This window comes from Elephas maximus, chromosome 1 (assembly GCF_024166365.1).
Source record: "Elephas maximus indicus isolate mEleMax1 chromosome 1, mEleMax1 primary haplotype, whole genome shotgun sequence".
Classification (NCBI taxonomy): Eukaryota; Metazoa; Chordata; class Mammalia; order Proboscidea; family Elephantidae; genus Elephas; species Elephas maximus.
The window spans coordinates 49,309,783-49,337,664 of NC_064819.1; the positions used below are offsets into that span (position 1 = coordinate 49,309,783).

At 44.0% G+C, this 27,882-nt stretch overlaps 1 protein-coding gene across 1 annotated transcript in view; it reads left to right on the plus strand.

Moving 5' to 3' along the window:
• Positions 1-1,725: 1,725 nt before the first annotated feature.
• The window catches only part of RREB1 (ras responsive element binding protein 1), a 190,340-nt gene continuing 164,183 nt past the window's right edge, over positions 1,726-27,882 (plus strand). The window contains exon 1 of the mRNA XM_049883027.1: positions 1,726-1,875. The gene's annotated coding sequence lies outside the window, so the exon portion shown is untranslated. The remainder of the gene's footprint in view (positions 1,876-27,882) is intronic.

Sequence of the window (27,882 nt, forward strand, 5' to 3'; positions counted from 1 at the left end):
TAACTTGTTTAACTCAGCATTTCTCAAACTTCCTTATTTTATGAACCACTAAGAAAGAAAAACATTGCCAATTAAACTATGACTCAATGCTAAGGTCGCCATCAAATAAATACAAGGCATCAGAGACAGTAAAATTAAAAAATATGTGCGGCTTGGAATTGATGAAATGTGGAATATGGCCACAGAAACCTTTTTTAGAGTAACATCTACACCCTGAAGTCCTAATGCTCTTTAGAACAACACTCCCTGGAAAGCTTTGCTCTAGCCTGGATCTTTCACAATTGTCTCAGAGAAAGAGGGTGGAAGGTTATTTTTTCCTAGTAAGTAATAAAACCAATACTTTTTTAAATAATAATAATAATAAAAGGACCCATCACCCTTTTTTGGTGTGAAATATATTGGCCTTGTCCAATTAAAAGCTAATTTCCAGGTACACCTCAGAACATAACTGCCCAGCTATCCTCAACGGGCATGTGGTGCTCTTTAAATTAACACGGCATGTAATTAAACCATTAGACGGCTGACAGGCTTCTCTTGCAGGTAATTTGCTTTCTCTTGAAATAACCCCTTTGCATCTTAAGATTCCACACCCTGGAGTGACTCAACTTCATAACACCACCGTTTAAGTCTCCAGCACTTTACGGGCAATATACTTGGGTGTATAGGCTCTGTAACTCTAGTGAGTCAGATGCAGTGAGCTTTGGGGGAAGCTTGGAGGATTAGTAGATCTGCTTCCAGGGAACCCGCAAGGTTAATGGCGTGGGCTCTTCAAGCTCTTTGTGCATGAGTCCACGGGCCTAGCACCCGATTCCATCCTTCTTCCACCTTGCCGATCCGACTCCCCAGGATGTGAGAATGACTTTGGGGACATAGAGTCCAGCCAGGTTCTCCTGCCGGCGCACCCTCATAAAATTAGGCCTGGGTTTATTCTCTTAACATTTCTGAAAATCGGAACTAGACGGATCCATCTTCCTGGATGTTATCTCGGGGTTTTTCCAGGCTCTCCAGGCTGGTGGGACCGGCCAGGGCCTCGTGCAGTCCACTGGGCCAGGAAATGCCCGATGACCCGCGAGGCCGGGGTCACCCCTACAGTCGCTTCTGCCCCACACTCGGAACCATCTCCGCCCTCCAGCGGGGGTAGGTCTTACACAACTGGCCTCCTCCCCGGCCAGGTCCGGCCCCTCTCGCAGCCTCGGGGCCGGGAAGGAGTCCCCCGAGGGCAGCCGCGTGCAGGAGGGCGGGGAGGCCGTCGGAGCCCTCTTCCCGGCCCGGGTTGTGGGGCGGGAGGGGTGCAGCCGCCGGTGGCTCGGACAGAACAACTTGTGCGAACGCAGCCGCGCTTCCCTAGGGCGACGCATCCGCCCAGAGATGCTGGCAGCCTGGGAACGGCCCCGCGCGCGGCCCTCTCCTTATTTATCCACAGCAGTTTCCATGGCTCCGCCGCCATCCTCCCCGCCCCTTTCCTCGCGCTCAGCCCGGCTAGGGGGCCGCGAGGGGCGGGCAGGGCGCCCTGCCACACCCGAGCGCGTGGGGGCGCGCCCCCGCGCCTCTCCAGGCCTCCGGGCCCCCTCCCCGCGGCCGCAGGCGCCGGTCCTCCCCCAGCGCCGCCGAGCGCAGCCCCAGGCCCGGCCGGGATGGCGCGGGGGAGGGGCGGCGCCGCAAAGTTGCTGAGTTGCTCTGCACGTTCCGAAGTTGCAGCTGCGACGGCCGCCTCCCTCCCCCTTCCTGGACCCGGAGGCCCTGCACACACCCCCGCCGTCCGCGCCCCGCTACCTGCCCTCGCCCCTGAGCCCCGGCCCGCTGGTCGGCCCCGATTCAGCAGCATCCTACCCGGCGCCCCAGCCCGCGCGTCGCGGGCGAGCAGGACGAGCCCAGGTTTCCAGAGGCGCCGACTGGGGAGGGGGGCGGCGGGGTCCCTCCACCTAGTCGCCACCAGTCCCCCCGCCCCTCCCCGAGAAAAGCGGGGTGTGCAGGACTTGGCCGGGTCGCGGGTTGCATCCCCTCGCGGGGGGTGGGGGCTTCGCTGATGGGCGACTGAGGGGACTGAGGGCGCCAACAGGTGCTCACGAGTCCATGTGACGCGGAGGGGCCGCGCAGGACAGCTCCGGGGCGGGCGGGCCCGCCGCCCGTGCGCCCCGCCCGCCGCGGAGAAGGGGGTGCTGGCCCTCGCCGCAGGCCGGGAGGAGGAGGAGGAAGAGCAGGGGGAGGAGGGATGCGAAAGTGGGTCAGGAATGTAACTGGACGCTGCGCACCCCCCACACACGCCCCACACCCACTGTCTCCGGGCCAAGCGGCCAGCTCCAGCCTTGGAAAGCGAGTGGTTTTCTGTTGTGGTTCGCCGGCATTATCGGTGGACGGTTACCAGGGCATCCCGAGGGATGTGTTTCCCTGTGACCCTCTGGGAAGAAAAACTTAGTTGCCTCAGTAACCGAGTTTAGCTTGGATGCAGTGATGCGGCGAATGTTCTAGGTGAGCTTGGCCGCGGAGGAGGTCGCAGTTGTGCTAGGAGGTGGATTAACTTTTCTCATCACTGAATCCACACGTGAAAGGAAAGATAAGGTGGATTTTCCCTCTGGTTGCGTTTGTGTTTTACCATTTCAGAGAATATAAACATTTTGCTTTAGGGTTTGAGTCTTCCAAACGCAGGCCTGGGCTGCTATGAATTTACCAAAGTTCTTAACAAACGCTGACTTAGTTGGTACAAAGGTTTGAAGTTGATATCCTAGAGTTGGAAGGAGCAGGGGACAGTGACAGTTTTGTATTTGGGGAATGCCTGGACAGCAGGCATGAAAAGGCTTTTATTAAGAAGAAGAAGTCAGCCTTCCTCAAAGCAAAAGGGAGACTGGCTCAGTTCCCTCCTGAGTACAGTGGCACCGCACACCCTAAGCACGTGATTAGGAAAGGGCGGATTCGGGATTGAAAAGTGATGGGACTTGTGTTTGAATGCTGGTGAGACGAAGTAAAAACAAACAGAAGATGTGCCTGCAAAGGAAAAGCTTAGGCTTGTTGAGTTTGTAGCCAAAACTCTTGTTGAGCACCCTTCTTGGCTTTTGTCCTTTTTTCCTTCTGCCAGGGTTTCCACCAGGAAACCCTGGTGGTACAGTGGTTAGGAGCTATGGCTGCTAACCAAATGGTCAGCAGTTTGAATCCACCAGGCGCTCCTTGGAAACTATGGGGCAGTTCTACTCTGTCCTATAGGGTCACTATGAGTCGGAATCCACTTGATGGGAACGGGTGTGTGTGTGTTTCTTCGGCCTGGTTCTGGGCAGTGGAACCTGGTCCCAGGGTGCTGGGCAGGGCGGTCAAAACAAGGCTCCAAGAGCAGTGAAGCCACAAACTCAGGAGAAATGAACAACGGTTGTGGTTGTATTCAGAAGCAAAAATAAGTTTGCTGTCCTTAAAGACATCTTAAGGTTGTCTGAAAAACTGCTGTGGGAATTAAGGTAAATTTCTGTTTCCAAGGCACCCTGGATAAAGAAACCTAAATTAAGATGGCGTTTTCCTTTAAAAGTATATATTCCTAGGAGGTAAAAACTGATAAAGTGCAGTTTTATTAATTGAATCACGTTCCAAATATATAAAAGAGGTTATTTTGTTGTGAAAACTTCTTAAAGACCTAATCATCCCTTGGAGCCCTCGTGGTGCACCAGTTAAGAGCTCAGCTGCTAACCAAAAGGTCAGCAGTTTGAATCCACCAGGCACTCCCTGGAAGCCCTGTGAGGCAGTTCTCCTCTGTCCTAGAGGGTTGCTGTGAGTCTACTGGAAAGCAACAGATACAGACATTCCCAGTTCACGTTTTTTTGGCAACAATAGGCGGGCTCTGCAGAGTTGTCTCATTCATAAAATGGGAATAACAGTAATGCTTACTCTTCTGGGATAGTAGACAGGACCTTTTGACCTTACCTTCTAGATCCAGGATCCTCACTACAACTGTCAAGAGTCCCACTCCCTCCTCCGGCCCCTCCCCCTGTATCTCTCCCCCCCATTTTATGCCATTTGCATAAACTGTAATACAGCTATAGTTGGGAGTTGACAAACTCCTTGAGTTGAAGAGTGTTGCATTCTGAATGAAAATGGCAGAGTTATACACAAGTTTTCTGGAAACTTGAAAAAAAAATTAACACATTCATGGTCTTAGATTTTGTCACATTGCTGAGGAACATAGATTCCTTTTTTGTGAGATAATTTGACTTTAAAATTTTGGTTCAGACACAATCATTGCTGTGTAAATTAATTGAAATTTTAAGTAAAATGAAGTAGCAAACTTCCTTTTCTTTCCACAGCTTCTCCCCTCCCCTAAATCTCATCTCAGGATTAAATATTTAACTATAGAGTGATCTGCACTGTAGAGATAAATCAGGTTTATAAAGCAAATTAAGGAATGGATATCCATTTAGAAAGGATTAATAAAGTTTAAGTTCTTAAACTTGTCAAGTGTTTTTGTATATTTAAAATGTTTGACATGTAAAAATTTTTCAGCACTTTTCAAGAAACCATGTATGCGTAGCGAGTTTTCACATAGTTTGTTTTAGACAGTGCATTTGTAGCCATTTACTGGCACCCTGAAAATGTTTTTTGAATGAACGTGTGTTTTAAACATCGTAGCCACGTACTCTGTGTGCAGAGCCTTGCTGGAGCAGTGGTTAAGAGCTCAGCTGCTAACCAAAAGGTCAGCGGTTCAAATCCACCAGGCACTCCTTGGAAACCCTATGGGACAGTTCTTCTCTCCCTATAGGGTTGCTATGAGTTAGACTCAACTCTGTAGCAGTGGGTACTCTGTGTGCAGAAATGTGTTAAGCACTGTGGAAATTACAGTCAAATCTAATATGGTCTCTTTGAGGGGAGAACTAGATGAAAAGTGTAAGAAGTTTAATTGTTCAGGAGTTAAATAAAAACACAAGTAAAAATACGTGCTATATGCGTAAGAAAAGATGATGGATTTGTGTATAAGAGTTACAATGAGATAAGGAATGGAATAATGAGTTTTTTTTTTTTTTTTGGCTTTAATAAGGAGAAATTTATTTTCTCACAGTCTAGTAGGCTGGAAGTCCAAATTCAGGGTGTCAGCTCCAGGGGAAGGCTTTCTGTCTCTGTCAGCTCTGGAGGAAGGTCCTTGTCCTCAATCTTGCCCTGGACTAGGAGCTTCTCCACAAAGGAACCCCAGGTCCAAAGGATGCTCTCTGGTCAGAGCACTGTTTTCTTGGTGGTATGAGGTCTCTACTCTGTGCTTGCTTCCCTTTCCTTTTATCTCTTGAAAGATAAAAGGTGATGCAGGCCACACTCCAGGGAAACTTCCTTTACATTCTATCAGGAGTGTGACCTTAGTAAGGTGTTACAATCCCACCCTAATCCTCTTTAACATAAAATTAAAATCACAAAATGGACAACCATACAAAACTGGGAATCATGGCCTAACCAAGTTGATGTGTATTTTGGGAGGACACAATTAAATCCACGACAGTCATGCTGGAGGCTTTTCCTGATACGCATAGTTGCAGGGGCTGGTGAATCCAAGATCAGGAGGTCAGACAGCAGGGCTCTTGTTCATAGGCTGCAAAGACTGACAGATCCCAAGATTGGCAGGCAAGATGGCAGGTAAGAGATTTTTTAAAACATTTTTCCTTTTGCTTCTATTTATTCTCCAAAATATTAGCAACAAGCCTGTGTTGCTTCTATATAAGAATAAAAGGTGTGCTTTTTTTAGGGAGCTGTAGCCAGGCAGCCAACGTATGACTGACCATCAAGGACATTAAGTGTCCCAGGAACTCACAGGAGTGGTGAAGAGCAAAGGAGGCTGGGCCTCAAGGGCTCTCTGGAGTGTCAGGAACTGAGGTCAGCTCTGCAAGGGGTGAGAAAAGAAGGTGTGAGAAAAGGTGAAGGGGAAGGTTGTTGTAAGTTCTGGGAGGGTGGCTGTCAGGTGGCAGCCATCAGGAAGTGCCACAGAGGGAGTGAGTAGGATGCGAACTTAGGTCATCAGGGGTGTCCAGGGTTATTGTAGCTGGAGAGTGCACTGCATTCCTGGTGGTTGAAGTAATATAAGCGAAGAGGCAGGAATTATAGGGCACATTTGGGGACGTTGAGTAGGTGAGCTTTGGATCAAAATTGGTTATTTGAATGATGGGTTAGGGTCAGACCCATCAGGGACCATGAATGTCTGCAAAGATGTTAGGACGTTATCTGTAGGTAATGGGGAACAATGAAAGGGTTTCGAGCAGGGGAAAATGACTTGCCAAAGTTGAATTTGGGGAGGCACCTCAGAAGAAAGGCCTGGCAACCTACTTCTAAAAAATCAGCCATTGAAAACCCTAGAGAGCACAGTTCTACACTGACACACATGGGGTCGCCACGAGTCAGAGTTGACTTAATAGCAACTGGCTTAATGTTATAGATGAGATTGAAATAGTAATTTAGGGACCATGAGTGGCTATTGCAGAGACCCAAGAGGGTCTGGATCAGGGTCATATCAATGGGAGTTTGTTGGAAGGTAACGTTTTGTGAATTGTTTAAAAGAAAAATTGACAATATTTTATAGCGTTTATACAAGGAAAGCACGGACTTGAAGATCTAAGATGCCTGAGGTTTGAAGTCTAAATGATTTGTGAGGTCGGACTATTAAAAGATGGAACCTTGGTGGCACAGTGGTTTAAGTGCTTGGCTGCTAACTGAGAGGTCGCAGTTCGAACCCACGCTCCTCGGGAGAAAGATGTGGCAGTCTGCTTCTGTAAAGATTACAGCTTTGGAAACCCTATTGGGCAGTTCTACTCAGTCCTATTGGGTTGCTATGAGTCGAAATCGACTTGATGCCAATGGGTCTATTAAAAGAAAGGAGCCCTGCTAGCACAGTGCTTGGCTGCTAACCGAAAGGTTGGCAGTTCGAATCCCACCAGCCGTACCACAGGAGAAAGATGTGGCAGTCTGCTTCCGTAAAGATTACATCCTCGGAAACCCTATGGGACAGTTCTGTGTCCTGTATGGTCCCTGCAATTTGGAATTGACTCGAAGGCACACAGCAACAAGAGCAGCACTATTAACAGAAATCGGAACAGGCAGCCAGTCTTCAAGGAATGTTGAAAAGTTGATTTGAAAAACAGAATTTGAAGCTGTGATGGGCAGCTAGCTGTCCTTAGGTAGTGTGGGGAGATGGATGGGTTGGGGCTGGAGGCAGAGATGTGAACCATCTACACAGAGGTGATCTTTGGTCAGAGGTGGGAGCGAGTGCCTCATTTTGAACTTGGTGGCAAAGTAGTTGTAAGGAGCATTCACAATTAGAATTTGTCTTAAAATGTCATTTTCAAAATTCTTCCCCTTCTTCATAGAGCATAGACTAGTCATTCCTGGTGTTTTAGTTGGGGCAGAGTTGCTGAGTCAGCCCAGTTCTCACAAAAGTGCCTTAACCCAGTGGCTCCCTAACCTGGCTCATCAGATTAGGGGGCCCCACCCCATAGGCACTGAATCAGAATTTCCTGGGCTGGCAGTCCATATTTTTAATAAACTCTACAGTTTACTTTGGTATGGAGTCACTTTGGGGAACCAGTACCTTAGCCAATTTGTTGGGTACTCTAAGCCCTCTCTCCGAGGCCTCCCATATTTCGCATAGGGAGAGTGATAGAATTCTTCCTTTGCATATCAGGTTAAATTCAACCTGGCTTTTTTTTTTTTTCTTTAACTTTTGTATCTGATGGACAGTCGTGGATAGGCAGTGCTTGAAGTTGTTTTTATCCAAATGACTGCTGCTTTCCAAATTTAGCATTGGTTAGGAAGAGTGCCTGGATGTGTCAGGAGTCATCTGCCCTGCTAGGTGGGAAGGAGACTGGGGTTTAAAGAGCAGAGCGTGGTGCTAAGTGACTCAAACTCTGTATGCCAGAGCATATTGAGGGTGATGCAATTGCCTGGGCTCTGGGCAGACCACTTCCTGTACCTTTGGATACTCAGGCCCAGGGTGTGGTACTTGGCTGTGTTCTCGAGGGCAGACTATTTGTCCAATCCTCTTCAAAGGAGCTGAGTAGGTAAGGCAAGGCAAAGTCAGGTCCAACAACACACTCTTCTAGTTTGGAGAAAAGGGGATGGCCAGAAACTTGGGGTTGGATTTCTGAAAGGTGACAACTGTTAGCACCTTTTTCAAGGAGTAGCTTATCTATATATTTATGCCCCCTTCATCAGAACACACTGGCCTGTCCTGTTGAGTGGCAGCCATTCATTTTGTCACAGCCAACTTTTGATTAGCCTCCTGCCAATTATCTGGCTACAAATGATCATTTGCTCTTCTTTTCCCCTTCTTGTTTATAAACTTTAAAAAGACGAATTCACATGTCCGTATTATTACATGTCTCGTGGGCTAGAAGGCAGAAACTAATGTTTAAAATTGATGGTGGAGGCTGTGGCAGCAGCTTCTCCGCTCCCCTCTACACACCCATAATGAACCTAAACTGTCTATTTTTCTAGGTCTCTAACACTTGAAGGCAGGGGTAGGTTATTTTGTCATTGAGTCTCCCCCCGCCCTCCACCAAATAGTGGAAGGTGATAGAAGCTAGGATTCTCTGTTCATTTAGAATATAAGGGAATATTCTCAAAATGTCCGAAAATGAAACCCAGGCTATACGAAAAACTGTAAATTAAAGACAATGGTATTAAGTGCAAACACCTACAGCATTCATATTTTCTCCTGAGGGAAAGCAGACAGCTCTCTGTAGGACGGGCTTCCTGAGTATATGCTTTCATGATAGTTAATAGTGAAGTTAATCAGTCCAGAGGAGAAAGGCCATTTTTTGCTTGAAGTTTCTTTAACAGGCCAGAGAATCTTAAAGTTTTCTCGAAGCTGTGAGTATAAAATGCACTCGATCGAGTGTGAATTTACAGAATTTAATTTGCGCAATTTCCTAGAGTTTCTGGAGTTTGTTTTCCTGTGCTATATGAAAAAATTATTTTGATGCACACTGAGGGGTAGGGAATGTTCACTGCTGTTATCCTAGTTTTCCTAGTAAAACACATTATTATTTATGAAAATAATGTGTATCAACAGTCAAAAATTGTAAATTCCTTTTTTTTTTTTTTTTATCATGTAAACGATCCCCAAATCTATTCACAGTTCACTTTTTTTTTTTTGGTACATTAGAAAACTTATTTTCACAATCATTTTCTGTTTGCACTCAGTCATTCATAATACCCACAGAACAGGTTTGGAGGTAGTCAGTCCAACAGGATGTCAGCTACACTCCCATAGGGGTTGTGGGTTCCTGTTTGACCAAAGGAGAGGTTCCTTCACTTACCTGTCCTGGCTTTGGAATTCCATAGCTGACTTAACAACCTTCCATTAATAGTGCTGCTGAATTTGAGAAAACTTAAAGAGTAGTTCTGCCTTTATCTTATTTAAAACTGCCTTAGTAAACTTTCGCTTATCAGTCTTGAAAAGATGTGTTAAAACCTGTCTGGCAACTTTTATATCCACCACCACCCATTGCCCATCAAGTTGATTTCAACTCATAGTGACCCTATAGGACAGAGTAGAACTGCCCCATAGGGTTTCCAAGGCTGTAATCTTTATGGAAGCAGACTGCCCCATCCTTCTCCTGAGGAACCGTTGCAGGGTTCAAACCACTGACCTGTTGTTTAGCAGCCGAGTGCTTTAACCACTGTACCGCCAGGGCTCCTATATATATGTGGGTAATGTTCAGGGCCTTGAGAAAAGAGTTTTGAAAGAGTGTCAGTGTTGGAACTAAAATGAATGCTTTTAAGCAGGAATATCCATAGTACACATTTCTGTGTGTTTGGTAGGCTTCATTGTTTAAAGTCAGGATCTCATTATAGGACTTAATTGCGAATGGAAGCTTTCCCACCATGGAGCCACACCAGGCACAGGCCGTTCAGAGTTTCTCAAAGAACTCGGGGAGGGCGGTTGGATAGTTTATCCTGTGTGAATATTTGCAATCCTGCCCTTGCTCACCACCGCCCCCTCCCCCAATATTGTTTCCTGGTTTCTGTTGAGAAGCAGACTTTATGTAGATTTTGCGTGCTTTGTATCGTCATAATGTTGAAATACAGTATTTCAGATGAGCGCTCTCTCTGAAGGATTAATTTGGGAGTCAAAGAGTTATTTTGAGTAAGATACAGTCCCTGTAGTGATTTGAAGGGTGTGAATCCTCTCTTTTATGTTGCAGTTCCAGAATATGTCTGTCCTTCCCAGTGTAGGATAGTTGTGAGCTTTGACTGGATGGCCAATGAAATGGGCAGGTGAGTCATATTCCTTCACCACAATGATGGAAAATACAGGCAGCAGTGGTCCTGGAAGTCTCACATACCTTAACTTGAGCTTTAATTTTAAAGTTCTGCTCTTACATGTTACTAGAAAAATATACTAGCTTTTAAGATCCAACAATCTGGCAGTCCACACGAGCCTATTTTTTTGGTGAACCTCTGTGATAATGAAATTAGGGAACTTCGGTATGGCATGTTAGTACAGAAATACATTGTGCTCTAGCTGTGCCCCTTTGCTTTGTAATTCCTGCATTTAACAGGACCTTTTGCCTCCTGAAATGTCAGCTTAGCCCTCGAACTCATGTGTGTTTTACTTTGATTACCTTGGGGCTCAGCCAGCCTCCCATTTGACACTCTCGGCAGAGGCAGCCGAGGTGCTCCTTGATGTGGAGCTGTTAATCTTTTTATGATTTCCTGTCACTTTTCCCTAGAATTGATGCTCTTGAGCCTGGGGGCGGTGGGGGGGTTGTGACGAAAACAACTTTGAAAACAGCTTTGAAAAGGAGTATTTTAAGTTGGACTTGTGTTTTACCTGAGGCCATAAAACGAATGAAAACACAGTCTGTTTGTTAAGGCACCACACAAAGGCTCTGGCAACCACTGACCGAACGAGCAGGTTGTAGAGAACGCCTGTGTTCAGGTGGTTCAGCTCTCCAGCTCTGCGTGTGTGAGACAGGGCCAGAACGGAACAGGTGATGGGTATTTAGCATTTTGGGAAAGCAGTAGAAAGGGCTCCTCTTTCCTTTGGAATTAAAAATAAACATTCTTTTGAGTTGTAGGCATGACCAAAACTAAGGCCCTGCTACCACCTCAATACTCCTCCCCCACATCCACTTCACCGTTCCTGGTCTGGCTCCTGCATGCCTGAGGCCTCAGAAGCCAGAGAAGGAAGGAGAAGGGAGCGAGGTGCATTCAGCCATGGCAGCCTTCAGGGCAATCCACGGGAACGTGGGGAGAAAATAATAGAACCTCTGTTTGTATTTTTACTTTGTCCTTTGGCGTTGTCTATTTTTGCATATATTTTATAATGCAAAGTTGTTGTTTGTTGTTGTTGGGTGCTGTGGAGTCAATTCTGACTCACTCTGGCCCCATGTGACAGAGTAGAACTGCCCCATAGGGTTTTCTTGGCTGTAATCTTTATGGAAGCAGATTGCCAGGTCTTTCTCCTGCGGAGCTACTGGGTGGATTCCAGTGGTTAGCCTTTCAGTTACCAGGCAGGCACTTAACCGTTGCACCACCAGGGCTCCTTATAATGTATAGTAAACCTGTTGCCATCAAGTTGATTCTGACTCTTAGTGACCCTATAGGACAGAGTAGAACTGCCCCGTAGGGTTTCCAGGGAGCTCCTGGTGAATTCGAACTGCCGACCTTTTGGTTAGCAGCTCCTGACCACTACACCACCAGGGTTTCCATGATGTATAATAGTATTGTATAATTTATAAATAAAAATGTGCATAATCTTGGGTATATACCCAATGTTTTTTAAAGATGGGGTGATGCTCTTTTAAAAAGTTTGGAGACCTTTACTGTGACTCGTTACTATGAGCCATTTTATTCTCTAGAGCCTAACGTTAAAAAAAAAAAGCAGGAAACTATTGATGAAGATTCTTAAACTTTACCCAAGGGAACCTGATTTGGTCAAATACCGTGTGTTTACTGGAGCCTCCATATGAAGCTAACCACAGAGTCCCAAGGTTATCTTTTATGAAGTTTCCTTTTGGTAATTAAGAAAGTAAGTCTTCTTAGATGGATTTCTAGTTAGATTTGCCTTATGCTGACTCCAATTTTATGGTTAATAGTGTTATCTTAGTAAGATTTAGAAATAGTTTTTCATGCCGTTGTCACCTGTGCGAAGCTAGAAGGCATGGAATAAGTCTAAGGGGAGAGGCTTGGCTCTAAAGTAAATTATTATTATTACTATAAGAATGTCATTTATGAAACTTGTTTGATTATATAATTAGCTTTGGGAGAATAGAACTGACCTGTTTAATGAGCCCATAAGAGCATTTTATTTATTCTCAGTAAGGAGTCCCTGGGTGTCACAAATGTTTAAGAGCTTAACTACTAACTGAAAGTTTGGTAGTCCGAACTCATCAGAGGTGCCTTAGAAGAAAGGGGATCTGCATCCAAAAGATCATACCTTTGAAAACGTTATGGAGTACAGTTCCACCTGACATATGTGGGCTAACCACGAGGAAGAATTGACTTGATGGCAACAGGTTTTTCAGTTTTTGTAAAGAGCATTGTAGGCCTTGGGGGGTTGATTTTTTTCACGGTTTTGTTTTCCCGTTGTTCTGTTCTCTGAAAGTAAACTTCACGAAGTTACCCTAAAATGCCAGCTCCCATCAAGGGTGTGACATCACCTCCCTAGTACACCCTGGTATGTTTCTTGGAAAGTGTCCACACTGGCAGGCGTTTTCCAAATAAAACATTTGTTTCAGTAAACAAGTGTTTTATCCAGCAGCCCAAGCGGAGAATTTTAAAACCAGTATTTGTTTTGCCAGCAAACATTTTGTTTCAATCCTTGCAGCTAAACAAGTGGGTGAGATTTAAGTGGCTTCCTAGTAAAAACAAATGCAGAACCATTTTCAGAAACCTCCAGCAGGGCAGAAATCTATCTGCTGTCAGAGAGCGTGAGTTTACACATTTGGGGAAACAATTTGTAGTTTCTGTTTTAGTCCTATACTCAGGTACAGTCAGAGTAGAAAGTCTCAGGTTTGGGTAAGGACCCTTCATTCTTTTTTTAAGGCAAAATATGAAGAAATCTAAAATAACTATTAAATATAAAGTATTATTGTATATACTATCTTTACATTTTACAGCCTATTTTTAAAGTACAACTAAAAGATGATCATGGATGTATTTTCTCTGTTCTGAATTTCTTATTTCTCTCCGAATTTTTTTATGGTAATTCTTCTGATGTACAGTGTACCCCAAAAGTATGTCTTCTTTTAATTACCAGCCTTCATCTTTTAACTTTTATAAAAGGTGATAGTAAAGTCCAGTTTTGGTAAGCAGTTGTTGCTTTTATTTGGACTCCTTGTCGTAATTGATGCAGTGGGTTTTGGGTTTTGTCATAATTGAACAGATTCTTGTTGTCTTTGATGGGTTAGCTTCTGAAACATGTCTTTGAATTTGTAAATTTGAAAATTTGATTGTGCCGTGCTTTCCTTTTTGAACACTGAGCTTTGAACTGTACATGCAAAGATTGTTGAAATGGCAAATATTTTATTACCAATATATTTACCACAATAAAAAATACATACATGTTTTTAAAAAGTAGGCCTCTTTCCTATTTAGGACAACGGCATTGTAGTTTCTTAAAAGAGTAATCAGAGATTATGGATTAAAGCATACTTACAGAAGAGTATATAAAATAGATATATACAGTTTCAAGAATAATGAGCAAATGGACCCTCATGTAACCTCCACCCAGAGTAAGAAGTAAAGCGTTACCCTAGAACCTTCGAGAGCACCCCCGGCCTGCCCCTTTTCTTTCTATAGTGAGTTCAGGTATGTGTCCTTAAATGATATCATTTTGTTTTGCAAGCATTTGAACTGTATAAACAGAACTGTATCTATTATTATTGTTTCTTTTTTCAACAGTGTGATTGTGAGACTCAGCCATGTTGCTGCCTGTGGTGATGTTCTGTTCGTTTTGTTGTTGTTGTTGTTGTTTAGTATTCCTATGTATGGATGTACTACAAGTCTCCTGGTATATATGTGCAAAAGCTTCTCTAGGGTGTATCTGGGAAGTGGATTGTTGGGTCATAGGGTTTGTCTATGTTTAACTTTACGCTATAATTCCTAACTGCTTTCCAAAGTGGCTGTACCAGTTTGTACTCCCTCTAACGGTCTGTGAGGGCCCTGATTGTTCCCCATCTCACCAAAACTTGACACTGTCAGACTTTTTAATTTTTGCCAGTCTGAATATGAAATGATGTTTCGTTTAGGTTTTAATTTGCTATTCCCCAATTACTAGTAAGGTTTATTAGTCATTTGGATATCCTTTTGTTACGTGTTTATTCAGTGTTTCCCCAGTTTTCTATTGGATTTCTCACTGATTTGTTACTGATTGCCAGGAGGCCTTTATATGCTCTCCTGTGAGTATTTCGTGGATTATACGTGTTGCAAATATCTTCTCTCAATTTGTGATTTGTCTTTCTACTCTGTTTAGGTTTTTAACTGTAATATTGTCGAAATTATCAATCTTTTTGTTTAATACTTTTGTATCTTGTTTAAGACATTCCTCCCTGCCCCAGGTTCATGAAAATATTCTGTGTTCTTCTGTAGAAGCTTTCTAGTTTTGCCTTTTGTATTTTGGTCTTTTATTCTCCTGGAACTGATATTTGTGAAGGGTGTAAGGCAGGGATTATTTCATTTTTTGTTTAAATAGATATCTGGTTTTCCAGGCACTCGTTGAAATGGCTGTCTTTCCCATATAATCTGGACCCATCCCTGTGTCACAGATCAAGTGTCCATGTGTCCTCTGTCTGTTTCTCAGCTCTCTGTTCTGTTCCATTGCTCTGCTTGCCAATCCCTGCTACAACTGTTGTTGTTGTTGTTAGTTGCCAAGAAGTCTATTCTGATTCATGGCGACTCCACGTGTTCAGAGTAGAACTGCTCCATAGAATTTTCAAGGCTGTGACCTTTTGGAAGCAGATCACCAGGCCTGTCTTCTAAGGCACCGCTGGGCAGGTTCGAACTGCCAACCTTTCAGTTAGTAGTCAAGCGCTTAACCATTCCTGTCACCCAGGGACTCCAATCCAACCCTACACTGTAATTATTACAGCTTTAAAGTAAGTAGGGCATATTCATCCACCTGGTTCTTCAAGAATGTCTTGATGGTCTTGGATTTTTATCTTTCTTTTTTTCTTTTTGTCCTGGTGGCCTAGGGGGTAAGAGCTTGACCACTCATCAAAAGATTAGCAGTTCGAATCCACCAGCTGCTTCTTGGAAACCCCATCGGGTTGCTGTGAGTTGGAATTGTCTTGACAGCAGCAAGTATTTTTTTTTTAAATATATATTTGTGAGGAGCCCCAGTGGCGCAGTGATTAAGCACTCGGCTGGTATATATATATATTACCTCCCTTAGAACCTCAAAACTTGATGCTATCGTTAATTTTTTTTTAATTGTGGTACAAACGTATATAACAAAACCTTTGCCGATACCGTGATTTCTCTGTGTATAACTCAGTGACACTGATTACATTCTTCATGTTGTCCAGCCATGATCACTCTCCTTTTCCAGATGATTCCACCACCATTAACCTAAACTCTGTGCCCTCAACAGTAACCCCCCTTCCCCTCCCTCCCATCTCCAGTGATCACTGACAAGCTTGGTTTCTGTGTATTTGTTTATTTCATAGGAGTGGATCATACAGCATTTGTCCTTCTGTGTCTGCCTTATTTCACTCAACTTGATGTTTTCAAGGTTCATCCATGTGGTAGGATGTATCAGGACTTCATTTCTCTTTATGGTTGAATAATACTCCGTTGTGCAGTGTGCATTTTGTTGATCCATTCCTCTGTTAATGGACATTTCAGTTGTTTCCATCTTGTAAAAATGGCATGGGGCTGGCATATGACCTCTAATTTCATAATGGGGAAGGAGAATCAAAATCAACAGTCCAAGGCTGATTCCTAGGAAGTGAGGGTCAGGCATGCCTTCTCTCTCTGCCATCTTTATCAGTTCTGACACCAACCGTCCCTCCCATGGCCCTCTCTACTACTCTGCTGGGCTGGATAATTCGTTGCAATGGCCACATAGAACTCGCAGACCATACTCATGATTATGGGGTTTATCAGGGAAGTAACAGGTTACAGTTCATGCTCTGGAACACTCAAGGATACAGTTCTTCCATCAGGACAGCCTCTTCCCAGCTGTGCTCACAGGCATGCCTCTCCCTGGCGCTAGGCCTCTGCTAAGAGGCACTCAGCTTTCTCTCTCTGTGGGCCGGGAACCCCACAGTGCTGTCTTCTGCTGTTGGGTGTCTGCTGCCACTACTTCTTACTGTTTTCAGGGTTACAGCTCACTCTCTCATTCGCCTGCTTCCAGGAACTTCTCAACAAAGGGATCTCAGATCCAAAGAATCTGCTGGCTCCTGGCTGTTCTTCGTTGGTAGTAGGCTTTTGCCACCTCTGAGTTGGCTCATTTCAGGCCCAGCAAGATGGCAAAACTGACACATCCCTTTGGTGGGCCACAATTACCCTATCACTTGATGGGCAGTTACAAAACCACGGCTAGAAAGACCACACAAAAGTGATCCATCACAGTGCACACCTATTGGCTGCTGTGAAAAGTGCTGCCATAAAGATTGCTGTACAGGTTTTTGTTTGAGTTGCTGCTTTCAAGTCTTTCGGGCATGTATCTAGGATTTATAGATGCTATTTTTAAAGTACTTTTTGGGGGTGTGCAATGTCATTGTGTTTTTATTTAGTATGACTTGTGAGCTGGTTATGCTAATCCCAATTAACACTTATTAAGTAGTTGTGTTGCATTAGATACTGCTCAGAACAGGCAGGAAATATGGACATGTCTACCTGGGTGGTTGTCCATCGTGATCATGGCTCTGCTCTCAGGGTGTTAAACACTTTACCCATTTTGCATGGTTTCAAACCCATCCCCCAGAATAAGGTTTGTACCCCATTGACTTCCTGAGAGTTTTGACAGCATGGTTCATTTTATCGTGTGTATCAGGCTGCCTCAGCTCATTCTATCTTTTTAATTTATATGGCATAGTGGTTAAGAGCTTGGCTGCCAACCCAAAGATTGGCAGTTCAAATCCACCAGATGCTCCTTGGAAACCCTATGGGGCAGTTCTACTCTGTACCGTACGGTTGCTATGAGTCAGAATTGACTCAGTGGCAGTGAGTTTGGTTTTAGGTTTGGTATTAGGCTACCTCAGCTCGTTATTTCTTTTTAATTTATGAGATCATTGTACTTTAAGATTTACTACCCACAGTGTGCATGAGCCCCTTTGAAGTTTCATTTCAGGTTTCTTATTTTCCCTAAGTTCTGGACTGAAGGTGCTGGGCCCTTTGAGTTCCGTTATGACCACGTGTGGTAGGCGAGCTCTCTCTAGGTGAACATCTGCCTTGTACTTTTTCTACTTGTCACGTGTTTCACACGTCTCTCTGGAGTGAGGATTCTTTCCAAAAAGAAGGAAAGGAAAATTGTGTTCTCTGTGGGTTTGCCCTTCCTCGTCTCTCCCTCGGTTTCGGTTCTTCAGCTCTCACGTTGTCAGGGGCGCTCCTCCTCACATGGGCAGCGAAGACTAAAGCTGCGAGGCTCTTGATGGTTTTGCTTTGTATTGCAGGAGACAGAAACTCAAACTGAAACCAATGAAAAAACCAAAGTGTTCTTAATGGTTTTTACCCAAACCATAAATCCCTCTCTTGGAGGGAGAGGGGAATCACCCAGAACATGGCCCATGTCTTCAACGTGCAGCTCAGTAACAGCCTGCACCAGACTCACTCAGAAGTGCAGTTAGAATGCAGGTTCCTGGGCCCGACCTAGACACAGGTACCCTGGTGATACGACAGTCAGACAGGACTTGCTGACAGTGCAGGAGGTGATGGAGACTGGATTTTCGCTGATCACTACATGTCCCTTAATGGAACATTTCACGAGGGGTTTAAAATAATACAGCTGAACACTGTCGTATATCAGGTACGGCTGTAAGCACTTCACATGTAAACCAATGAGTAGGCTTCTGTTATTTGTTCCATTTTACAGGAGAGGAAACTGGGGCACAAAGAGGTTAAATAACTTGCCCAGAGTCAGCCGACTTGTACAGAATTGTCCTTTTCTTTGTCTCAAAGTAAAATCTGCCAAACGCTTTCTTGATGTTTGTTAATTATAAAATAAATGACTCTCCGGCAGAAATGGGCTCCATGGATCTACTTGGTTCTACTTGGATCAAAGCCATGCTTTATATTGTGCTGTGGCCTTATAAATTATTCATTCCTTTACCAGGTCCTTCCTGAACATCGGAGTCCCCATGGCTTGGAAATCCACAAAAGGGAGACATATGGTCCCTTCCCTGTAGGAAATTATAGTCCCTCAGACAAACTAGAAACTTCTTAGTGGATGCCTCTGCAGAGATGAGAGAGCTTCAGGGTGGGAAAACTACCGTCCATTGAGCTGTTACCTTGTACCAGGTTCTGTGCTAAGTGTTTTAAATACTTTTTTCCCATTTATTCCTCACAAGAATGCTCGTTGTTGTATTAATAATCCACTGAACAGGAAACTAAGGCTTCTTCGTGTGGTTGTGGTGCAAAGCTAATGCGAGCCTCTCTGTAGGACCTAGCTTCTATCCACCGTATTTTCTACTTTTGACTATGCAATCAAATGGAATTTTCTGTTTTCTAGAGGAGAGTTGCTTTCTCTCCATCTGATAGTGATCCACACAGCCTTGTTGCAAAGATCGCTCTGGGGTTTATAGATCTTGTCAATGGCTTACAAAGTCAGTCATCATTTTCTTGGCCTGCACGTTTTGACCCTGTTCCTGGTGCCCCAGGCCAGGTAAGGATCCTTCAGAGCTAACGTTATCATGGTCACGTTCATGGCCTGTAACGAGCTTGACAGTTGTGTGGGGGCTGGAGGTGGCCTGAACTGTTTTCTGAAGGAAGGCGTTCTATGTCTGGTATGGTGCCATAGTCGGGTGAGAATTCAATATAATACTTTTTGAACCACTTCCAAGTTGTAGGGTGTCAGGTTGTGAAGAAACTTTAGATATCGTCTAGCTCCATTTCTTTGTTTTACTGAAAAGGGAAGGAAAACCTACATGCATTGAATGACGTGTTCAAAATAACACAGCACGTTAGTGGAAGGACTAGAACCCAGCTCCTGGCACCCAGAGCAGTATCTCCCTTTCATCTGATTTCATGCTGCCACTGCATGAAGCTGATCAAGCTGAATCACGTCATGGATACGCCATAAGCCATTTCTCACTTCAAAATGATTCATACGGCAAGGCTGTCTTTTTTGAGGTCAACTTACCTTCCTAATGATGTATCGTTTAGGCTATTGATAATATTATTTTGCACTTCCCAGTATGGCATGATAAATGAAAGATATGCTCTCTTAAAATATTATCAAGCCTGCGTGAGAGCTTTAATGATCATCAAAGTAGAAGATCCGCTTCTGGATATTCCATTTGCTTATCCATGTTTTTCATGGAGAAAAAGAAAACCAAACAAAAATACGATAAAGCAAGAAGTATTACATATTGTTTTTATTATCATTTCAAAATCTGCTCTGGGCCTCCTCCTGTATTGTTGAGGCCTCAGCCACACAGGCATGAGACACAACGGTGACTTAGGCTATTCCTGTGGTCGAACGTCCTCGGAGAATGGGTGTGGAAGTGGGAGAGACCTAATATAGGATCCAGCCATTACATTTACTGTTTCACCCATTCATTACAAATAATCCTGTCAGTGTTGAATAGCTAAGGCAGCAATATCAGGGCCCATGCCTATAACGCATTACTCTGTCCCCATATTACTAATTTTTACACATTGATTTCAAACTGATATAGAAGAGCCCCATGGGTTTGGATTTTTTTTTATTCTAGTATAATATTCACATAGAAAAATGCACATAAATTCACAGCTCCTTGAATTTTCACAAAACGAACACACTCCCATGAGCTTTGGGGTCCCACAGACCTGGTTTTAAATTCTGACATTGCTATTTACCAGCTGTGTGACCTTGGACAAATGATGTAACCTTTTTGAGCCTCAGTTTCCTCATCTGCCAAATGGGGAAGAAATAATGGCCTACATGTCGTAAGTATTTGTGAGGAGGAAAAGGTGCTACATATCATTTACCTGGTATTTTTTTCTCTTTTCCTCTAATCCCAGGAGAGCTTCTGCAAATGAACATCCTTAAATTGTATTAAATGTGTGGTAGCTGTAATGTTTGCAATGTTAACAGCTCACATGTATCTAGAAATGGAGTTAATAGTATGGATTGTGGAAAATAAATGGCCAAAGAGTCCCCTACTTCTTACTTTTGCCACATTCACCTCAGAGGCTCTTCTGAGAAAGTTGAAGTAGGTTAAAGATTCTCCCCACTTTGTTGTTGTCCTGAGGTGCCCTCCAATTGGTTCCGACTTATAGCGACACTATGTACAACAGAACAAAACACTGTCTGGTCCCTGCGCCGTCTTCATAATCGCTGTTATGCGTAAGCCCACTGTTGCAGCCACTGTGTCAGTCCATCTCTTTGAGGGTCTTCCTCTTTGTCGCTGACCTTTTATTTTATCAAGCATGACGACCTTCTCCAGCGACTGATACCTCCTGATAACATGTCCAAAGTTATCACTTACTTATTCACAGACACCTTGCCTCATCTCCAAAAGAGATTGCAGAAATGCATATATTACAACAATATTTAAAATAAGTTTAAGTGGGAAAATTGGGACTAAAGTAGAAATGTAAATCTTGGGGTAAAGTTAGTACACAAAATAACCAATAACCAAAACCAAACCAGTCGCCATAGAGTCGTTTCTGGCTCATGGCGAGCCCCATGTGTGTCAGAGTAGCACTGTGCTCCATAGGGTTTTCAGTGGCTGATTTTTCACCAAGTAGATCACCAGGCCTTTAAAATGGGTGTTGTAAACTCCAGCTCATCTGCTAGATGTGGCTTTGAGTTTCCTAGCTCTCAAAGCAAAAGGGCAAACAATTAGTAATGAGATTCACAAGGCCCTCATAATATAAAAAAACAGACAAGGAGAAACTTTTTTTTTTTTTCTTGCACCAAGATGTCCTTTCCAGGGGATATCACAAAGAACATTAATGTAAAACAGTGAATTAAAATATCCCACTCATAAATAAAATGATCTGATTTTCAGTGCTGTATCTTGCTGTGAGACAGGTGACACACAGCCTTAAGTAAATGCAGTTCTGTAAATCACCATAAAATAGATTAAATTGTTCTCTCATTTATTAAGTGATACAAGGGAAATTAATAAGGCTAGTTATGTGAGCCAGAGTTGACAGCAGCTGGTACTGGTACTGCTTATGTGTAGCCTGCAGTAAATTTATTTATTAAGTTCTAAACCTACCAAGCAGTGGAGTGGTAAACAGGAATTCTATATTTGGGCTGGGGGGAAGAAAAGAATTTTTACTACCCTTCTGAAGAAGACTCCAAGGACAAAGTATGATTTTTAGGAGTGCTTGGGAAAAAGAGGCTACGGGACTCTGAGGAGGAGGGGCCTTTCAAGGTGTAAACTACAGTCTCAGAGATGTTGCAGACCTGTGCCATGAGGGACCCAAGGCTTTACTCTGGGGAAGGGAAAATATACCCTATTAAAAATTTAACAGATGATAGTTAGTACCTTCACAGGTATGGAAGTAGGACAAGGAGCTCCATTTTAGATGTGAGGGGTTTGAATTCCCCCCTGCATGGGAAGTTCTATTATCTATATGTGATACAGTGATCCTGGAAGTTAGTCACCATCTGGCTGGTTCCAGCCGAATGGGGGCATTCGCATAGAGGCAAATGATTGGAAATAAGAGTCAGTTTTGAATTTGAAGTTCAGATGTTTGTAAAATAAAACCAACCTTAGTTTTAACAGCAAATAGGCTTTTCACTGCCATCATTGGTAAAGCAGTGATTCTAAAGGTCTGGTTCCAGGACCCTTGGGAATCTCTGGTCCCCTTTCAAGGGGTCCATGAGGTCAAAACTATTTTCATAAAAATAGTAAGATATTATTTGCTTTTTTTACTCTCTTTCTCTCCGGACTTTGTCAGAGGACAGATGATGTATGACACTGTGACAGACTGAATGCAGGAGCAGATGCAAGAATCTGGTCCTCTTAGGCCAGATGTGGAAAGAGATTTACAGAGATGTAAAGCAGTGCCACCCTTCTCATTAAAATTTGTTCTGGAAAACATCTTCCATAAAAATACACTATTTATGTTAACACGTGCTAGGTTTGGAAACCCTGGTGGCACAGTGGTTAAGCGCTGCGTCTGCTAGCCAAGAGGTCGCCATTTCAAATCCGTCAAGCGCTCCTTGGAAACTCTGCCAGGCAGTTCTACTCTGTCCTATAGGGTCGACTGTGAGTCGGAGTCGACTTGACAGAAGTGGGTTTGGTTTTTTGGTTTTGGTGCTAGGTTTATTTTTGTTATTTTTAAATGAGGTAATACATTAAAAAAAAAACTTTTAAATTTAGTTTTAATTTCTAACATGGTGAATATCAGTAGATAGAACCTACATGAACAAGAGCTTATTGGGGTTGTCAGTAATTTTAAGCATAAAAAGGAGTTCTGAAACCAAAAAGTTTGAGAACCCCTGAGTTACAAGTGTTTTGGTACCTTACACTACTTGTGATACATAAAACAACTGTGGTTCCTAAGAAATGCTGATATATATCACTGATCTAAAACAGTGGACACATACGTACAAATACATATAATTGTTCAAAATAGTGTTAATATCTTTGTTTATTCATGTTTTCATACAACAAATAGTTATTTAGCACTGAGATTATGGCAGTTAATAAAACAGAGAAGGTCTCTGTCCCCATGGCACTTATATTCTTATAAAAGTGCATCTAGAAATCAGAGTTTTTAAGCATGTACAGTATATAAAAGATGAACAGATACAGTTGGTATTAGTGAACCTGGAACTGATGGAAAGCGACCCTCTGAGAGTGCTGAGCGCTCATTATTTAATTTGTTCAGCAATCCTATAGAAAACAGAATATTTTTATATAATTTATAGGTAAAGAAATAGAAACTCAGAGTTACATAATTTGTCCAAGTTGTTGGTTAATAAGCAGTACCAGCATGTGCGTGTTTTTATGGCATCCTTGCTTTAAAGCCAGATGCCATGGCATGAACTCCAACTTATGACAGCCCTATGTGTGTCAGAGTAGAACTGCATTTCCTAGGGTTTTCAATGGCTAATTTTTTGGAAGTAGATCACCAGGCCTTTCTTCTGAGATACCTCTGGCTGGACTCAATCCGCCAACCTTTTGAGTGCTTAACTGTTTGCACTACCCAGGGGGCTCCATCTTTGCTTCAGGTAGTCTACGTTTTAAAGGAAACAATAGACTGTGCCTTTAAGAATCCCCATATCCATTTTAGAGAAGGGGAAAGGCTATGCCATTCTCATCTACGGCAATGTCTCTTTTGGGTTATGTTCTTGAACGGGGCAGAGAGCACTGGGGAGGAAGCCTTCAAATCCAGGTTGGGACTCTTCCACCACAAAAGCACCAGTTGAATCTGACTGACATTATCTACAAAGGAAATTGCCTAAACTCTGAACACATGCAAGAGCGGGATGGAGATGGTGAGGAGCCTGATTCCCCAGGAGCAGCCTTCTACAGGGTCAGTAATGTGGTAGTAGACTCCAGTGCTATTTGCGGTTGAGTTGGCTTTGCCTCGTGGTGACCCTGTGTATAACAGAACTGAATGTCGTGCGTGGTTCTGTGCCGTCTTCGTGATTGTTGATATGTCTGAGTCCGTTTCTGGACCTGTAGCTGGTTTTAATTTGGTCTTGGAGCACCTTTGTATTCAATGTCAGTGAGTTTCAGCTGCTTGGGTCCCCTAGGAGCCACTTCTGAGCTGCCTAATGTACCACGGCTCAACCTCCTTTTGCCTTCTCAGAGAACTTTCTTCATCCTCCGCCAGAAAGACATTGGGATCTGTAGTCATGGCTGAGCGTGGTAACTGCCTACTGAATTGACCCCACCAGAAAATAGTCTAAAATCTGGGAACCTGCCCCTTCCAATCTTTTGGAAGTCTAAGGAACGGGAAATAAGTCTCTTTTAAATGGAGAGCTCACACATATACACACCTAAAAACAATCTTCGTTTCAGGATGGATAAGGGCCTCTGCTTGCCAGATTTTTGAATTATCCATTGACTCATACTATTCTGTGTTTTGAAACACCCATGATAAAAACCAAAAACCAAACTCGCCATTGAGTCGATTCCGACTCATAGCGACCCTGTGATAAGTAGCAAATGATGCATAAAGAGGTAGCTGTTAGTGGTAGAACACGCAGAAGAGAATGACGGTTTATCATGTATCTGAGTTCCAAAAGCTCCGTTTTACCGGTTTCCTCTGGATGGTTTCTCCTGTTGAAAAATGACTTCATATGCTCAGCTTGCCCACTAAGCCCTCTCACCATACGTATAGTGTTCTTCCCACATTCCTTTCCTTTCCTAGGGCGTCTCTTCATAGCTTTTAAATAGCCACAGCTGCCTCAGCTGCAGTATCTTGCCCAACTTATCAGCCCTCCTTAACCTTTGTCCTGTTAGCTCTGTGAAGCTTTGTCCCTTCAGCAGGGCAGGCAGAAAACAATCCGTCCAAGCTGGAGAACGGTTTTCCCCCTTTTGCCCCACAGTTATCCTTACCACTTGTGACTCTTTCGACCACGGTTTAAATAAGAACTTTTTTCCACCTCTTTCAAAGCTGTCGTCTTGGTTTGCACTTGGGGAAAAGAGGAATTGCAGTCTCAGTCAGGTATTTACAGCTCAGTCCGTTTTCAGCTGGCAGGGGGTAGTCGTGCCTTTGGTCTCCTTTTTCCATCTCTGAAGTTCTGTTGCGGCATCTCCCTTCAGCCTGGTATTGGGCAGCCCGTCTCCCTCCCCTCCTGGACGCACGCTGACAGGGAGGATGGCAGTCAGCAGACTGGGGCAGTTCGGAGTTGTCTGAACAAGGCTCCTGTCCACAAGACAAAGCAAGTTAGAGTTGTTTGTTTTAACCACAGCCCCTTTTAAGGGAGTCCGAATCATTATTTTAAATAGGGGCCAGGTCTGTGTGAGGGCTCCGTCATTGGTGTGATTTCTGAACTCTGGTAAACAGTACTGCAGTCACTTCACAGCCCTCGGCAGTGGTGGTAAAGCTCAGGGACTTTGGAGTGAGGCAGGACTTACTCTGAGTTTGGACCATTTACTTAACCTCTCTTCTGCAAAATGGGGATCATACCCCGAGCCTTGAAGGGTCCATTGCGAGGATTAAATTAGATAATACAGGCAAAGCACTTGGCTCAGAATTGAGTCAGGGCTCAGCAGCTATAACTTTTATTTTTATCCAACTTCATGACCCAAATTTGTTTATAGTGAAGTTTTTTGTTGCTCTAAAACCGAGTTTTATCAGTTACTGACATGTGTGTCAGAGAAGATCACCAGGCCTTTCTTCCAAGGCGCCTCTAGGTAGACTTGAACCTCCAACCTTTGGGTTAGCAGCAGAGCACCCATTAACCGTTTACACCACCCAGAGACTCCTACAGTTAGCATTACAGTATTTTAACACAAATAACATACCCCTTCTGTGTTTGTTTGCCAGCCGTGCCCTCCCCCCGTGAGGTACTTTCGTGAGAGCCATTATACCAATTTTTTTTTAACATGTTGCTGTAAAAAAAAAATTATAACGTGATTCTTGGGGGAGGGCGTGATTGGCAAAGGTGTGCCTTGTTTGCATAAAAATACAGTAATAAAGCCAACGAGACCATCTCTATATGCACCCTTAGCTGAAAGTCAAAGGGAAAGAGAGCAAGTGGTTCAGACAACTTGAGGTAAATTGGGAGCTCCTGGAGAGGAAGGCCAGAGGCAGGTGAAAGACAAGCTGGGGAGGCTGCTGGGGCGTTTGACAGCCTTGTGTGCTGGCTTTTAGGGCGTGTTCCCCTCTGTCCCTGACTTCTTTTACCACTGAACAGCCTGGAACTGGAGAGTTTGGGAGGATTACCAGAGGCTGTAACCACGCCCACCTCCTGATGACAGGGCTGGCACTGGAGATGTTAGTACCCAGCCGATTCTCACAGATGCTAGCACCCAGGGAACATTGTCAGATTTCAGGTCACGGAGGGACGCCTTAACTCTGGCAGTCAGGAGGCCTGAGTTCAAGTCCTAGCTTTGCCACTTTGAGTAGCTTTGAACCCTCACCAGATTGTCACCTCTCTGAATCCCAGTCTCCTCATCTGTAAAAGGAGACTCTTGGACCCTGAGATCCTTTGCAGGTTGACATTTATGGATTTGAGATCATCCCTCCAGGACGTCTCCTTAGAGGCAGTACCTGAGGTAAAAAAAAAAAAAAAAAAAAATTTTTTTTTTTTTTAATTACCAGCACCTCTCAAACCCTGACCATTTTTCCATATTTGTAGTTTTTGGCCTCTGTGATTCACAACTATGACCAAAGTTGCTCTAGCAACTTGGTTCCAGTTTCCATCCTGCTTGGCAGGCCGGGTGCACTCTGTGAGCCTGGCTCAGGCAGCTCTGCTCAGCCTTACCTCGGAACCTGGTGCCCTAACGCTGCACGCTGGTTTGAGAGCTTGAAACTCATTCTCGATGAATCTTTCACTTTCGGTGTGTTCTTCCTGAATGAGTCGTAACTTCCACTCTTCTCACTTGGCTCTGTGGTCTCAAGGGCCACATCTAACAGAACCGTCATGCTTTAGAAGAGAGGTGTTTCTTCAACATCTCTTTCACTATTAATCAAAAGGACTTTGGTTGAAATTAAATGCCTTACACATGACTCATTTAGGAGACTAGAGCTGTTTGTCAGAAAATGAAAGTGGCCGATAATCTTTTTTTTGTACGTTCAGATGTTGGCAACTCATTTAAACCTTCCTCCTTTTTTTCCACCCCAACCCCCCGTAACTTAGAAAAAATAAGCAAAGGCACCTGAATTTTGTCACCTTTTGTTTTTCCCTCCATTTGCCCAGAATAAAGATGTCATGTAACTTTTATGTTCCACCAGAACCAAAAAAACCAGACCTATTGCCATGGAGACAATTCAGACTCATAGGGACCCTATAGGACAAGGTAGAACTGGCCCATAGGGTTTCCAAATCTGTAAATCTTTACAGAAGCGGACTGCCACAGCATCCTCCTGCTGTGGAGCAGCTCTTGGGTTAGAACAGCAGACCCTCTCAGTTGGCAGTCGAGCGCTTTAACCACTGCGCCACCAGGGCTCCCTTTATGTTCCACACCTGTGCTGAACTCTAGGTAGGAGAAATAATTAGCTTCTTCCTTGAGAGGAGGGTAGTAACAGACTGCCTCTGACTATTCTCTTACAAATCCCACGGGTACTAAATAATAAAGCCTGTCTAGCTTCCTATCCACACCTCTTCTGACGTTCCTGTGAACAAGGGCTGCAAGTTGCTCGTTTTCTGCCCAGCTCGGGCGCTGACAGCTCCGGTAGGTGGCCAGAGAGACTTTAGAAGACTAGAGGCAGCTTCCCAGTGCTATTAGACCTGGTTTTAAAAGAAAAGGGTGCTTGTATCTTTGTAAGCAGACAGTGCTGGGAGTGGGGGGTTGAAACTTCAGGACCCCAACTTAGGGGCTAGTGACTTGTTTAGGCAAGTTACAGATGGACGTTTTTTACTATTGGTAAATTAAGTCCTCAAAATATTCCCTGACAGAGGAGCTCAGATGGTTGAAGCAACTACTCAGACTGGATCCCCGATTTGTGACAAACAAAGCATCATACTTGGTGACTGCACAGCAGAGCCCCTCAAGAGTTCTCTAAGGCACCGTGTAAGCCAGTCCCTAGGAGCTTCAGGGCTGAGTACTTGGCCCTTTGTAAATTACTTTTGTGAAAACTCCTAAACTGAGGAGGTGGTGATAAGGAAATGGCTGTGAGCTGCTTTATGACTCCAGGATTCTGTTT